At 40.8% G+C, this 13,688-nt stretch overlaps 1 protein-coding gene across 10 annotated transcripts in view; it reads left to right on the top strand.

The window, feature by feature from the left end:
* Positions 1-13,688, top strand: part of dlgap1a (discs, large (Drosophila) homolog-associated protein 1a) — a 770,519-nt gene that overhangs the window by 273,471 nt on the left and 483,360 nt on the right. The window lies entirely within an intron of this gene.

Raw genomic sequence — 13,688 nt, 5'->3', positions numbered from 1 at the left:
ATGGGCTGAATGACCTGCTTCTGTTCCTGATAGTATGTTCCCAATAAATATATAATTTGACATTGGTACTGTGGAAACTGAAAACATCAGTAAGAGGCTGAAGAAATCAAACTTAAATGATAAGGCAGAATGGTTATTATCTAGCTAGGCTGTCTCTGCAATAGGGGAAGGAGAAGAGATGAATGCAGCTAAGCTTGTATCTTCAGTGATAAATATTGAAAAGCTTAAAAACCAGGAAGCGTGAAGTCTGAGGTAGGATTTTGTCATGGTTTATATATGTGGTTATTGTTTGAATGCATAGGTGAACATTACAAATATATTAGCAGCGGTTCCAAGATGTCACAAAAAGAATATTTCTTGGCACTGTATAGTAGTTGTGATGGCTGATAAATAATTTCATATTTATGTGGCTTCTCTGCTCCTTTCCTTCCCCATGCTCCTCTCCTGCACCTCTCTAATGTGATTCTTATGGATTGCACATATCTGAAAATGTTTGTTCTGAGTGGCACCTACTCAAACATCCCTTCCTGTTATTTGGTACCTGACATGAGTTGCCAAACACAAACATGCATAATATAGATATCTTTATAATTAGTGTTCTTTATACAAAGTCTTGAACTTCATGCAAATCAGACATTCAGCTGCAGAGCTTAAAGTGCTCACATTTCAACCTTCCTAGTTTCTTGTGATTAATTTCAATTCCTTTGAGCATGTCACTGGTCTGTCTAATTTTGTACTGTTTTAAAATTGCTGTATTTTTAGCCTCCATTTCTATCCTTGTAGCTGATAAAAAAATTACTACAGGATGTACTTGGTCTTCTACGTGGTGGTAGAATGGTTGTTGACAGTCTGTTACGAAGATTCCAGGAGTAATTTTTCATTTCACTAGCACCTCATTTATGCCCGAGGGATGGGAAATAGCAGAATGGAAATTGCAAAATCAGAGTTGGAAGGGATCCAACAATTCTGATTTTTGGCCAGACCTCCACCTAGGCTGCCAACAGGATGTTGAAACCTAATAAATATATAAAAAAGCATGCCAATTGCTATTATCAGGGCAGCTTGACCTTTATCGCTAATGCTAATCGATCCACGCACCTACAAACCCTGGATGGTTCAGGTAGTAACTTGCAACAATTTTAAAGGGATTCACAGCTGAGGGGAGGGAAAGTTGAAAGCTGACTTTTTAAAAATATATCTTGTGTGTTTTGACATTAACGATTTCCACTAAGGTCATCCCTTGCTGCTCTGGATGCTGAAACAATTTATTTGTTGAAACCTGTGATTCTGTTTCAATCCATAAAATTTTTGTTGTATTCCATTAAGGTGCTGATGCAGGCCCCTGAGTCAGCTGTCCTCTCCCAGATGGACAGCTGCCTAAGAGCAGTACGGATGAAGCTGACAAGTCATCTGTCATTCCCAAATGAGGCCTAGCCAAATAAATCAATTGGGTCTCCTGCTGACATTGTCAATTGGACAGAGTAAATACCACATCTGCTGCCTACCATGATGTGGCAGAGGGGAAATTGGGCTGTGTACACAATATACATCACCACAAGGAGAGATATGGTCCCACGGTGCACACATATTCCATTGCAAAAGTCTGCAAAGAGAAGTGAGTGTCACTGGATGGGACAGCATTTACTGCTCATCACTAATTGCCCTTGAGATTGTGATGGTAAACTGCCTTCCTGGACCACTGCATCCCATTTGGTGAAGGTTGATCTACAATGCTACTTAGTATGGGAATTCCAGCATTTGACCCAGTGACCGTGAAGGAATAGGGATATATTTCTACATCAGGATGTTGAGTGATATGGAAGGAGAACTTGCAATGGTGGTGTTCCCAATTTTGATGCCCTTGTCCTAGATGGAAGTGATCATGGCTTTGTTGTCTAAAGTGCCCTGGTGAGTTTCTGTTGTGTATCTTCTGGATGGTACACACTGCTGCTAGTGAGCATCGATGGTTGATGTTTATGGATGTGGTGCCAATTAAGCGAGCTGCTTTGGAAGATGTCAAGCTTCTTAAATGTTGTTAAAGCTGCACTCATCCAGACAAATGAGGAGGTTTCCATTACACACCTGGCATGTAGATGATTGACAGGCTTAGGGGAACAGGAGGCGAATTACTCACTGCAGGATTTATAGCCTCAGACCTGCTCTTGTAGCCACTGTATTTATGTGACTAGTTCTGTATAGTTTCTGGTCATTGGTGACACCCAGGATGTTGATAGCATTAATACCATTGAATGTCAACTTCTGGAAATAGTGTGCATGGTCCACATTCAGAGAATAATCGGTACTTTAACAGTAACTTAAATGATATGGATTCTCATTTGAATCTATTTCTATCAGTCCAAGGTAACTACTTCTTTTACAAACTTATCCTGCTTTGGTTGTCATGACATTAAAAATGGAGCTCAAGTTAGATGATGTCAATATGAATTATTATAACACATCATTCATGAAACTGGAAATGCATGGAAAAGGAAATGATTAGAAATATTTAACAAATATTTTGACTTTTAATTTCATTTGTATTAAAGAGTGTCACATTTTCAAATTCCTCTCTGATATGTTTTATGTCTGGTATTGTTGGCCATTCATCAACATTTATTTTTACTTGAAACCAGCATGAGTTATTAATTAATTCATAGTGAGTAAAAGAAGTTGTACAAAGCCTGCTTCCCTTATGACTGGACTGTCTTGAAGTATTAAATATATCAGCAACGTCTCTCTTAGCATTACGAAGAGCTGCTGGCTGAGAGACTATTACGCTAATTTTGTTGCTCTATTTTTTTCATAATTGCAGTAGCCATAAATTACAGTAGCTTCAGGGAAGATATGGTCATTGCTCAAACAATAATTCTTCAGTATCACTAATTAGGAATTATTGGTGTGCTGCACAAACAAAGATTTGACTCAGATTTGAAGCTCAGGGAGATCTTCCTCTGGAGCTCCTGAAGCATAAATTGCAGCTGCAGCCCAGTTAGTGAGCGACCCAAACACAAAGTGGAACTGACATTAGGTATCGGGTTCCATCTTCAACTTTACATTGTATGATCATCACCGGGTTTTTGTTTTAACAAGCTACTTGCATCTGTTTCATGGGCCCGAAAATGGGGCTGTTCAGCTTAATTTTGGAGCCCAATGTCCTGTGCCCAAAGATGCATCAATAATTTTAAACCCGACATTATTCAGATTTTAATTTTGGTGGCTGCCATTGCAGATTCTGAGGCCACAAAGTATAGAAATTGTTGGTCCATTGCGTCATTGGGATGATTGTTCCATTCAGCATTCTTCATTTACAACTATAGACTAAAACAGTGTTTGCTGTGGAATATAGGCTTCTCAGCGATATCTAAAAATAAAATTCTTATTGTAGACCAGGATCATGCCATGATGGTTGTGCCTTCCCTCTGAAATCCCTTCCTGGTTTGCCAGCTTTATTTCCCCTCCAGGGACTGATCTTTGAGTCTCTCTCAGCAGGACAAATGGCTCAAATCATCAACTGCTCATGGAGACAGGACAGGCAACCAACGGCCTGCTTTTCCTAAAATGCCATTGACTAAATTCCGGGCCAGCCTCTGTTCTCTTGTTTGGGACATGTTCTGCCAAGTCTGGGACACAAAAAACAGCAATTATACCAGAACATAATTATTAGTAATGCATAGGAGTTGCTTGATGTTATGAAAAGACTCTTGATTAAAGGTTGCATTTCAAATATCATGGTAACTTGACAAGATAATTGAATAAGGGTGATTTAATTTTTTTGTTTTAAATCCTGTTGATTGCATTAAAGCAGGTAAGTCCCCAGGGATTGATGGGATCAATCTCATGTTACTGAAGGAGGCAAGGGAGGGGATTGCTGGGGCCATGACAGTGATCTTTCTACACTCTTTAGCCACAGGCCAAGTCCCAGAAGACAGGAGAATAGCCAGTGTTATTCCGGTAAGACTTACATCATTGATAGGGAACTGATTGAAGAAGATTCTTAGGGATAGGATTTATTTTCATTTGGAGAAGAATAGTCTAATTGAGGATAGTCAGCATGGCTTTGCAGCGTAGGTCTTGTCTCACAAGCTTGTTTGAGACTTCTGAGGAAGTGACAAAGATGTTTGACATGGGTAAGGCATGTCTACATGAACTGGACTAAAACATTTGACAAGGTCCCTCATGGTAGGCTGATCTAGAAGACCAAATTGCTTGGACTCCATGGTGAGTTGGCAAGTTCAGTACAAAATTGGCTTAGCTGTAGAAGATAGAAGGTAGTTGTGGAGTGGTGTTTTTTCTGACAAATGTCTATGACCAGAGGGGGTGTTCTACCATGATTAGTGCTGGGACCTATGTTCTTTGTAACTTATATAAATAATTTGAATAAAATGTTGGTGGTCTGATTAGTACTTTTGCAGATGGCATGAAGATTGGTGGAATTGTGAATAGTAAAGAAGGATATCAAAAGGTGCAGCACAATACAGATCAGCTGGAAAATTGAGTGGAGAAATGATGAATGGTGCTTAATCCAGAAAAGTGTGAATTGATGCATGAACAGGCAGGGAATAAAGGGACATGGACTATGTGCATGCAGATGTGATTAGTTTGGAATAGCATCAGTGATTGTGGGCCGAAGAGCCTGTTCCTGGGCTGAATTGTTCTGTGTTCTAAGACAAAGCACAGCTATAGCTGGGATTTTATTTTTCTCCTCTTCATGCCTTCTTACTAAGGAGATTAGAATAGTCCAGCTCAAGAGATTTTCAAATGAAAGAAAGGAATAGCTGAAAACTATTGAGAACCATGAAGAATATGTATCAGAGGAGAAATGGAAAAGTAAGTAAGAGAAGCAGATAGACTCTGTGGAGAGAAACTGGCAGCCAGTATAAAATTGAATTAGAGTACCCTCGATTAGTATGTAAATTGTTGAAAGGTGGAAAAGGCTGTTGGACCAATTTGGGACACAAAAATGGGATTTAGTCCAGGAGAGAGGGGTTGTGACAGAGATGATAAATGAATACTTTGCATCTGTCTTTACCAAGGAAGAAGATAATGTCATGGTGAAACACGAACTAATTCAAATACGTGAACAGTTTAAAGTAACCAAGCACAGCATATCTGTACTTAAAATTGATAAGATCCATGAGAGTCTACAATGTATCTAAGGATACTGAGGCAAATGGGAATCAGAATTACAGAGGCACTACCCATAATTTTACAATCTTCCTTAGTCACAGTGATCTAGAAATCTTGAGAATTACGAATGTTACACCCTTGTTCAAAAGTGAGTATAACAATAACCCCAGCAAGTACAAGCCATTTGGACAACCTCAATGGTGGGGAAGTTGTTACAAATGATAATTTAGAACAAAACTATTAGCCAATTGGGTAAATGCAGGTCACTTCAAGAAAGTCATCATGAAGTTATTAAGAGCAAACCATAAGCACTGGCCCTGCAGAAACTGAATCAGGGGAGGTGGCAGATGAATTGAACAAGCATTTTGCCTCAGTGTTCATTATAAGGATATCAGTAGCAAAGAGCTGTAAGTCAGGAGATGGACGGGAGAAAGGAACTTAAGCAAATTATAATCAATTGAGAAGTGTTACTGAACACATTGGTGGAGCTATGGGCTGACAAACTTTAGTCCTAATGGACTTCAAACTCGGGCCTAAAAAGAAGTGGCCAATGAGATAGTTTAGGATTTAATTTCCCCACTTCCCTAGATTCTGTAAGGGGTTCCATTAGATTCGAACATAGTGAATCCCTTTATTTGAAAAGGGAGGAGACAGATGGCAGGAAAATACAGGCAAGTTAGCTTAACCATGAAAAAATAGTCAGATTTTCACTTAAGATTTCAACAGCTACATGTGAGTCTTGCTAGTAAGTGGTGAGGACCCTATTTGTATGCATTAGTATATTATTAGCTAATCTCACCTCGTGTATGTGTAGGTTGCCATTCTCCCAGGTAATGGTGAGAAAGTAGACAGCATTCATTTCCAATTTCAAAGTCACAACAAAATAAAAACAAAGTGCTGAAGAAACTCAGGCAGCATCTGTGTGGAGGGAAAGAAAGTTAACATTTTGAATCCAGTGTGATTTTTCTTTAGAACTCCACAAGTGCTGTCAGATCTGCTGAGTTCCTCCAGCACTTTCTGTTTTCAGTTCAGATTTTAAGCATCCACATTATTTTGTTTGAAAATTGGAATGGTTACCTCTTGGCTGCAGCTTGCCAGAAAGTCATTTCAAGGTATCCGTCTTTGCCAGCATCTCCCAACATTTCAAACAGCCATCGCCTGCACCCTCTGGCTACGAAAATTGGCATCAGCAAGTGACCAGCCTCACCATGCCATATCTCGGACTAACTTCTAATACAGTTCAGCACTTTATTGCACTTTGGAGCTCACAAGAATCTTTCTATTGCCATTCTGTTGCCAGGCCACTGCTCAGGGACAGGCACCCATCTGTGGGCGGCACGGTGGCACAGTGGTTAGCACTGCTGCCTCACAGCGTCAGAGACCCGGGTTCAATTCCCACCTCAGGTGACTAACTGTGTGGAGTTTGCACGTTCTCCCCGTGTCTGCGTGGGTTTCCTCCGGGTGCTCCGGTTTCCTCCCACAGTCCAAAGATGTGCAGGTCAGGTGAATTGGCCATGCTAAATTGCCCGTAGTGTTAGGTAAGGGGTAAATGTAGGGATATGTAAGGTTGCGCTTCGGCGGGGCGGTGTGGACTTGTTGGGCCAAAGGGCCTGTTTCCACACTGTAAGTAATCTAATCTAATCTAATCTCATGTAATGAAACAGGGTGCATGTCAGAAATCATAGCTTTCTTAGCACTCACTTCGCATTTACTTGGATACTCATAGTATGTAATCCTTGCCATGCCTTTTTATACCTTATTGCTTTACTTAGGCTCACAGAATATTTACTTGCCTTGCCTTTTCACACAGTCAGAGAGCTCGACAGCATGTCATGGTTAGCAGTGACCAGTCAGTGGGTCAGACATATGACTGTGCATATATACGATGCTTCAATTTAATGGTCACATGTGAATATCGAATGGGAGCAGTCTACAATTCAGTTAAGAGGAACTATGGACAGACAGAGTCAAGGGTATTGTCCAGTCTCAGTACAGGGTTTGGCCGTGGTCAGTCCCGAGGTCATGGGTAATAAACATGAAAGAGGTCTACTAAGGAACATTGTGTAAGGGGAAAGTAGGGAGAAGTGTGGAGAGGAGAGTCATTATACTGGGCTGCAGAGGGGACAAACACTTATATAGTCCCTTAGAACAGATTAGACGTATTAGAACAGATATAGCATGCAAGAACACCACCCCAGGCTTCGATGAGGGCAGCAGTGAATAATAGCGTTGGGCATGATAATGCAGTTGTCCTGGGGCTTGGGGAAAATTGCTCGCACATTGAACTGCAACTAAGTCAGACCATGCTTATGAATGTTCATTATTTTTCATGATTTGGGAATTGGAAGGAAGGTGGGAAAACATAGCTTCAGGAATCTTATTGCCTTTATAGTCTCTGAGTGTACTTATTCAGCATGGTTTGTGTTGCATATATCTGTCTGAAGTCTAATATGTCAGAGATCCATATACAGACAGTATGTCCGACTGTATGGAGACCTATGTTAATATCTCACTTGTGTCTGTTCCAACTGCGGAGGAACCACATTACTGAGAGCTTTGTTTTCGATATTTACCACACGGATCATTGTGTTAGAAACAAAATCAATAAAATTTAGACGAGACCACCAAAACTGGAAACAAGACAATTTAATACAAACTTGCAAGTAAGGGCTTCAATTGCATAAGCAAATGAAAGCAAATTAGAACTTAGGTTAGTGTACAGTTATACCCTTTGAGCTGAGTGAGGTCATCTCTCCAGACTCCTAATTACCCAATCTCTCTTATTATTTCGCCTCTACCCATCTATCCTCTACGCCCATTGCCCCTTTCTTTCCAAGTTGGCAATTTCCCCCTTGCACGTGCTGTCATAAACTCTTATCTCAATGTTCCCCTTTGTAACTTCTTTCATTATCCATAGGTACATTCCATTCTTGTACATACATCTTAACAATGTATCTTTTTTATGCTTCGCTTATATGTTTCAGTAATCTTAGCTTTTTGCTGAAACTGCTGTTTTAAACATTATGGTAAAAGGAATTATTTTCTTTAATAAATCTACATTAAAGTTAGCACTTAATTATCCATAATTATGCACTGAAAAGTAGAGATACTCTTCCCTAAATACCTGCAGAGTTAATAGTTCTCTTGCTGTACCCCTTTTCTGTATGCTTTTTCTATATCTGCAAAAACAACACTTTTCCCCATTTCTAACAATTCCCCCATTTCTTTTCTTAACCATTTGTTGTTTTTGCAATCTTATTTTCTGCCCTCTTTTCACCCTATGGTGTCGAGGTTCACAATCTAGTCATTTCTGTCCTTCTAAGTTTGTCTTTTTGTTAAACTCTAGGAGTAATCTGTTACTCTCTCTTTATTGCACTTGTGCTATTGTCATGACCATTATTGGTTGTTGTCCTCCCAAAGACATTACCAGCTTAGTCATTATCCATTTTAACACATTAAACCCTATCGGTAAACCTACAATTATTAGTAGCACATAAATGCCTCAATTCACTAACCATTTTCCCAAACCAGTCAGTCCCCAGTTGCCCCATCCCCATCCTTCATCTTTTCAGAGTTCATCCCCAATTTCTCTTATATTGCTTATCTTTTTCTTTACTATTTCTGCCTTATCTTCCACTATGGAAGAGGTATCTGGGATGAAGGTGCAGCATTCCTTACCAATCAGAGCACAGGTTCACCCTTTTTCGGCCAAAAGATAGTCTAAAGCCATTTGATTTTGTAAAGTTGTTAGTCTCGTGGCAATCACTTCAGTGGTTATGGCCGATATTTGGGATTGAGTTTCCCCCATTGCACCAGTGGTATCATTAATTAAATTTTCAAGGGCGGCCGCCAGTTTCTGTATTTCCACCCCTACCCTTGTAAGTGCCGTAGTTTGGGAGTAGTGTCCACAGTAGACGGTCTCCTTCAGAGACCTCTCGGGTCTTACGTCTTTCTCAGGTTGGGCTCATGCTTTTCTATTCGGAGGTGAGGGAATAAATAAGCGAGGTAACAGCAGCCACTGCAACCTTTCTGGTCACACGAACATATTTTTCCCTGGGAATAAATGGATAGGCCTTCATACCCAATATGTTCCATTTAATATTCGGGGAGTGGTCGTGGCAGTGGCTTGACTGGTGTGGACACAAGATGATTTTCCTAGTTGGAAAGGTGCAGCATCATTCTGATTACAGAAACAGGTGGTATTCACTGCTCCTTTCGGTGGGGAAATTCTAAGACTATCAATAGCGCCCTGATTTTTCGGGGCTGGCCTTGGGAACCATCCCACAAAATTATATTTGCTCCTTTCAGATCACCACTTTGTATTATTTGAACTCACATCAAATTATTGTACATCGTATACTTCCTTTTAGTGAGCGGTATTACTGAGGTGGGGATTCCAGATGCGCCATGGTGTGGGACCTCTGCACAGACCCAACAGTCGGCAAGTCCCTCTTGTTTAGCATAATTCTGGCACAGCGTAGTGAAGTGATTTTTCCCGCTTCCTTGAATAGTTAGTACTACTAACATTACAATACTATACCAGTATTTACCCATCTCTGAACCCTGCCTACCGTCTTGTCTTAACCTTTTAGGTGTCAGGGAGACGGGAGTCCACACAGCCCTTACAATCAATAACAATATATATGTATACATATATATATCTCAGCAAACGTTAAAGAGTCTTTTGTCTCAGTTCATTCTTTCTCAGCTTAACTTTCAGAGGGTTGTCTGTAGGATGAGCGTGCCACTCCGCCTTTGGGGCGTTCACAGGACCTTTAGCACGAGTGTGATGACTCCACCCTTTCTCAGCAGTCCGAACAGCTGTTTCACTAGTTAGGAGGGTTAGGAATGGTCCCTCCCAGCTCGGGTGCAGTTTGGTATCTTTCCAGGTCTTGATCAGGACCCAATCACCCGGTTATATTCGGTGTGCTGCGAATTCGAGTGGCGGTGTCTGTACCAACAAACCTCTACTCCTAAGAATAGATAATGAAAAGCCAAGTGCCATAATATATTTTTTTTAAAAACTTGTCATTAAACTCAGCTATAGGCACCTCTCCTTTCCCTCCTAGAAATGGTAGTCCAAACATCATTTCATAAGGTGAAAGGCCAATATCGTGCCTTGGGGCAGTCCAAATACATAATAATACAATAGGTAGACATTTGGTCCATTGTAATTGAGTCTCTAGGACTAATTTAGACAATTGCTTTTTTATAGTCTGATTCATTCGTTCCACCCGTCCAGAAGAGGGTGGGTGTTAAGGGGTGTGAAATTCCCAAGAGATCTCTAGTCTCGCCATTGCTTCTTGCAATATATTGGAAGTAAAATGGCTACCTTGGTCTGAGTCTATATTTTCCACTATTCCATATCGTGGGATGATATGTTCAAGGAGGGTTTTCACCACTCCTTTTGAAGTGGCTGATGACATCGGAAAGCTTCCACCCACCCAGTTAAGTGGTCTACTAGTACTAACAGGTACTTCTGTTTTCCGACTGGGGGTAATTCGGTGTAATCCACCTGTATACTTTGGAAGGGTCTCAACCCTGGGTCTCTTCCTCCTTTGAGCCCTTCTCTTAACATTTTCTTATTGATCTTTTGACAAATTATGCATCCTGTACATATCTGTTTTGCCAATGTATATATTCCTTTACATCCATATTTTCTTAATACTGTGTCACACATAGCTTGGGAGCCCCAGTGACTACCCTAGTGTAAGGTGGCTAAGATGTTTCTCATGACTGGTTTGCTCAATAGTTCCCTCCCGTCCGGGAGGATCCACTTTCCTTCAGTTGTCTTAGTAGCTCCTATTTCTTGGAACTCTTTTTCCTCTTCTTCTGTGTACACAGGGTTCACAGGAGAAGAGTCAACTAGGGGTGTAAAAATCTGTACCCTTGTTATTGTGTGATTCATAGCTGCCTCTTTAGCTATCTCATCTGCTAGCCGGTTTCCCTTTGCTTCTAGGGTGTTCCCTTTCTGATGTCAAGGTACATGGACTATAGCTTTTTCTCGGGGTAATTTTAAATTTTTTTAGTACTTGTCCTATTAACTCTTCATGTACTAATTCTTTTCCTCGACAATTGATTAGTCCCTGTTCTTGCCATATCTTTCCGAAGGTATGGACTACCCCATAAGCATATTTGGAGTCAGTGTAAATCGTCCCATCTCGCTTCTCTAAGTATTTTAAGGCTTGGTTCAATGCGTACAATTCACAGGTCTGGGCTGACCATGTGTTAGGCAGCCGTTCTGCCTCCACTGTTCGGTTTTTATTACCGTCCACTATTACATATCCATTATGTCTTTTTCCTTCCACTACTCTCGATGATCCATCTATAAACAATCTATCCCCATCATGTAAAGGTAGATCTCTCAGATCCTGTCTAATTTTGGTTTGATATTCTATAATATCTAAATAGTCGTGCTCTAATTCTCGTCTGTCTAGGTGTTCTCCCCTGCAAAGAAAGGTAGCTGGGTTTAGACAGGTGTCTGTTGCTAGTACGAGATCATCTTTCTCCATCAGGATGGCCTCATATTTTAGGATTCATGAGTCTGTCAACCATCTTCCTGCTTTTTGGTTTAGCACAGTTCTAACTTGATGGGGAGTGCTAACTACTAGCTCTCCTCCGAAAGTAAGTTTTCAGCTTTCTTCTACCAATATAGCAGTTTCTGCCACTGCCTGTACTCATTCAGGCCATCCCCTTGAAACAGGGTCCAGAATTTTAGACAGGAAGGCTATGGGTTGTTTATTTCCCCCTCATTTTTGGGTTAACACTCTTAAGGCTGCTCCATCGTTTACTGTCACAAAAAGGTGAAATGGTTTCTCTAGGGAAGGAAGGGTCAATACCGGGGCTTGCAGCAGACTATGCTTCAGCTCACGTAACCCTTCCTTTTCTTCTTCTGTCCAATACAATCTTTTGTGTTCTGATTCTGTCAGTTTGTAATATAACTTCTTCGTTTTCTGAGCATAGGCATCTATCCATAATCTGCAATAACCTATCAGTCCCAGGAACTTCCGTAATTCTCGTTTAGTATTTGGGAGAGGCAGTTCTACTATCCCTCGAATTCTCTCGGGGTTAATGCGTCTAGCTCCCTCACTGATAAGGTGTCCTAAGTATTTCACCTGCTTTTCAACATATTGCAATTTATTCCTAGATACTCTCAAGCCCTGTTGCTCTAGGAAATTCAACAATTCATTGGTGGCTGAGCTTACATCATTTCTCTTTTGTCCTGACACAAGTAGATCATCTATATTTTACAACAGTGACGTCTCCCAAGGCACTTTATATTGCTCTAGAACTTGTTCCAGTACTTGTCCGAATAAGTTAGGTGATTCTGTGAATCCCTGAGGAAGTACTGTCCATCGAAACTGTTGTTTTCTGCCAGTGTATGGGTTTTCCCATTCAAAAGCAAATATGTCGCGGCTCTCTGAGGCTAAAGGACAAGCCCAGAATGCGTCTTTTAAATCTATTACACTAAACCAGCAATGGTTACGCGGTACCCTACTAAAAAGGGTGTATGAATTGGGCACCACTGGGTGTCTTGTCCGGATCAGTTGATTTACTAGTCTGAGATCTTGTACCAGTTGGTAAATTCAATCTGGTTTCCGAACGGGTAGTATTGGGGTATTAAAGGGTGACATACATGGTTCTAATAGCCCTTCTTTTACTAGAGAGTCTATTACCGGTTGTAATCCCTTGCACCCCTCTAACGAAACTGGATATTGTTTTAACCTTACTGTTTTATTCTCTTGTGACAATGGGATTAACGTTTAAACGACCCCTATTCCCGGCTCTCGCCCACACATTAGGGTTTATCTGTTCTTCATCACTGGTTGTTAGTTTATTCATTGTTACAGTTATTGAACTACTCTCTACTCCAATCTTCAAGTTTAACAATACTATTAAATTCCTACCCAAGAGATTGCTTCCAGCATCAGGAATATATAATAATTGTCCCGTTACTTCTTCATTATTTCCCTTTATTAGGGTCGGTTCAAAAATGGGCACCAAGAATCCTTCGCCTTTTACTCCAGAAACTCTTAGACTCTTATTAGTTAATTTAACACCGTTCGGTCTAAAACTTAGGGATGACCGCGCCGCTCCCATATCTACCAGAAACACTGTTTCCTCCCCTTCAGGTCCCACCTTTAAATTTATCCCGGTGGGTCTCAGGAGGAGGGAACCCCTGACTCTCCTAATCTTCGTCAAAAGTCATCAGTGATACCGCTTCTCTTTGTCGTTCTAACCTTGGACATTGTCTTTTAAAATGTCCTGTTTTTCCGCAGTTCCTGCCAGTTGCTTCCTTCCCCTCCCATTTCCTCTCTGTCTCTCTTGTCCTCCTCTGTTCTGATTCTAGCTTTCTTGTTGTAATTTCTTCAACCGCTTGCAACCATTATTTTAGCTTTTTGTTTTTGTTTCTCCTCTTCCCTTTTCACATACACTTTCTGTGCCTCATATGACAGATCTTCTATCTGTTTTTCACTCCAGCTTTCTAATTTCTGTAACTTCTTTTGTATATCCGGCCATGATTTAGTCACAAATTGGACCTTTAAAAGTCCCTGTGCTAC

The sequence above is a fragment of the Chiloscyllium plagiosum genome, unplaced genomic scaffold, assembly GCF_037043375.1.
Source record: "Chiloscyllium plagiosum isolate Xiang-an unplaced genomic scaffold, Cpla_swu_hap1 HiC_scaffold_4, whole genome shotgun sequence".
NCBI classification, from domain to species: Eukaryota; Metazoa; Chordata; class Chondrichthyes; order Orectolobiformes; family Hemiscylliidae; genus Chiloscyllium; species Chiloscyllium plagiosum.
This window is presented reverse-complemented; position numbering and strand designations above follow the sequence as displayed.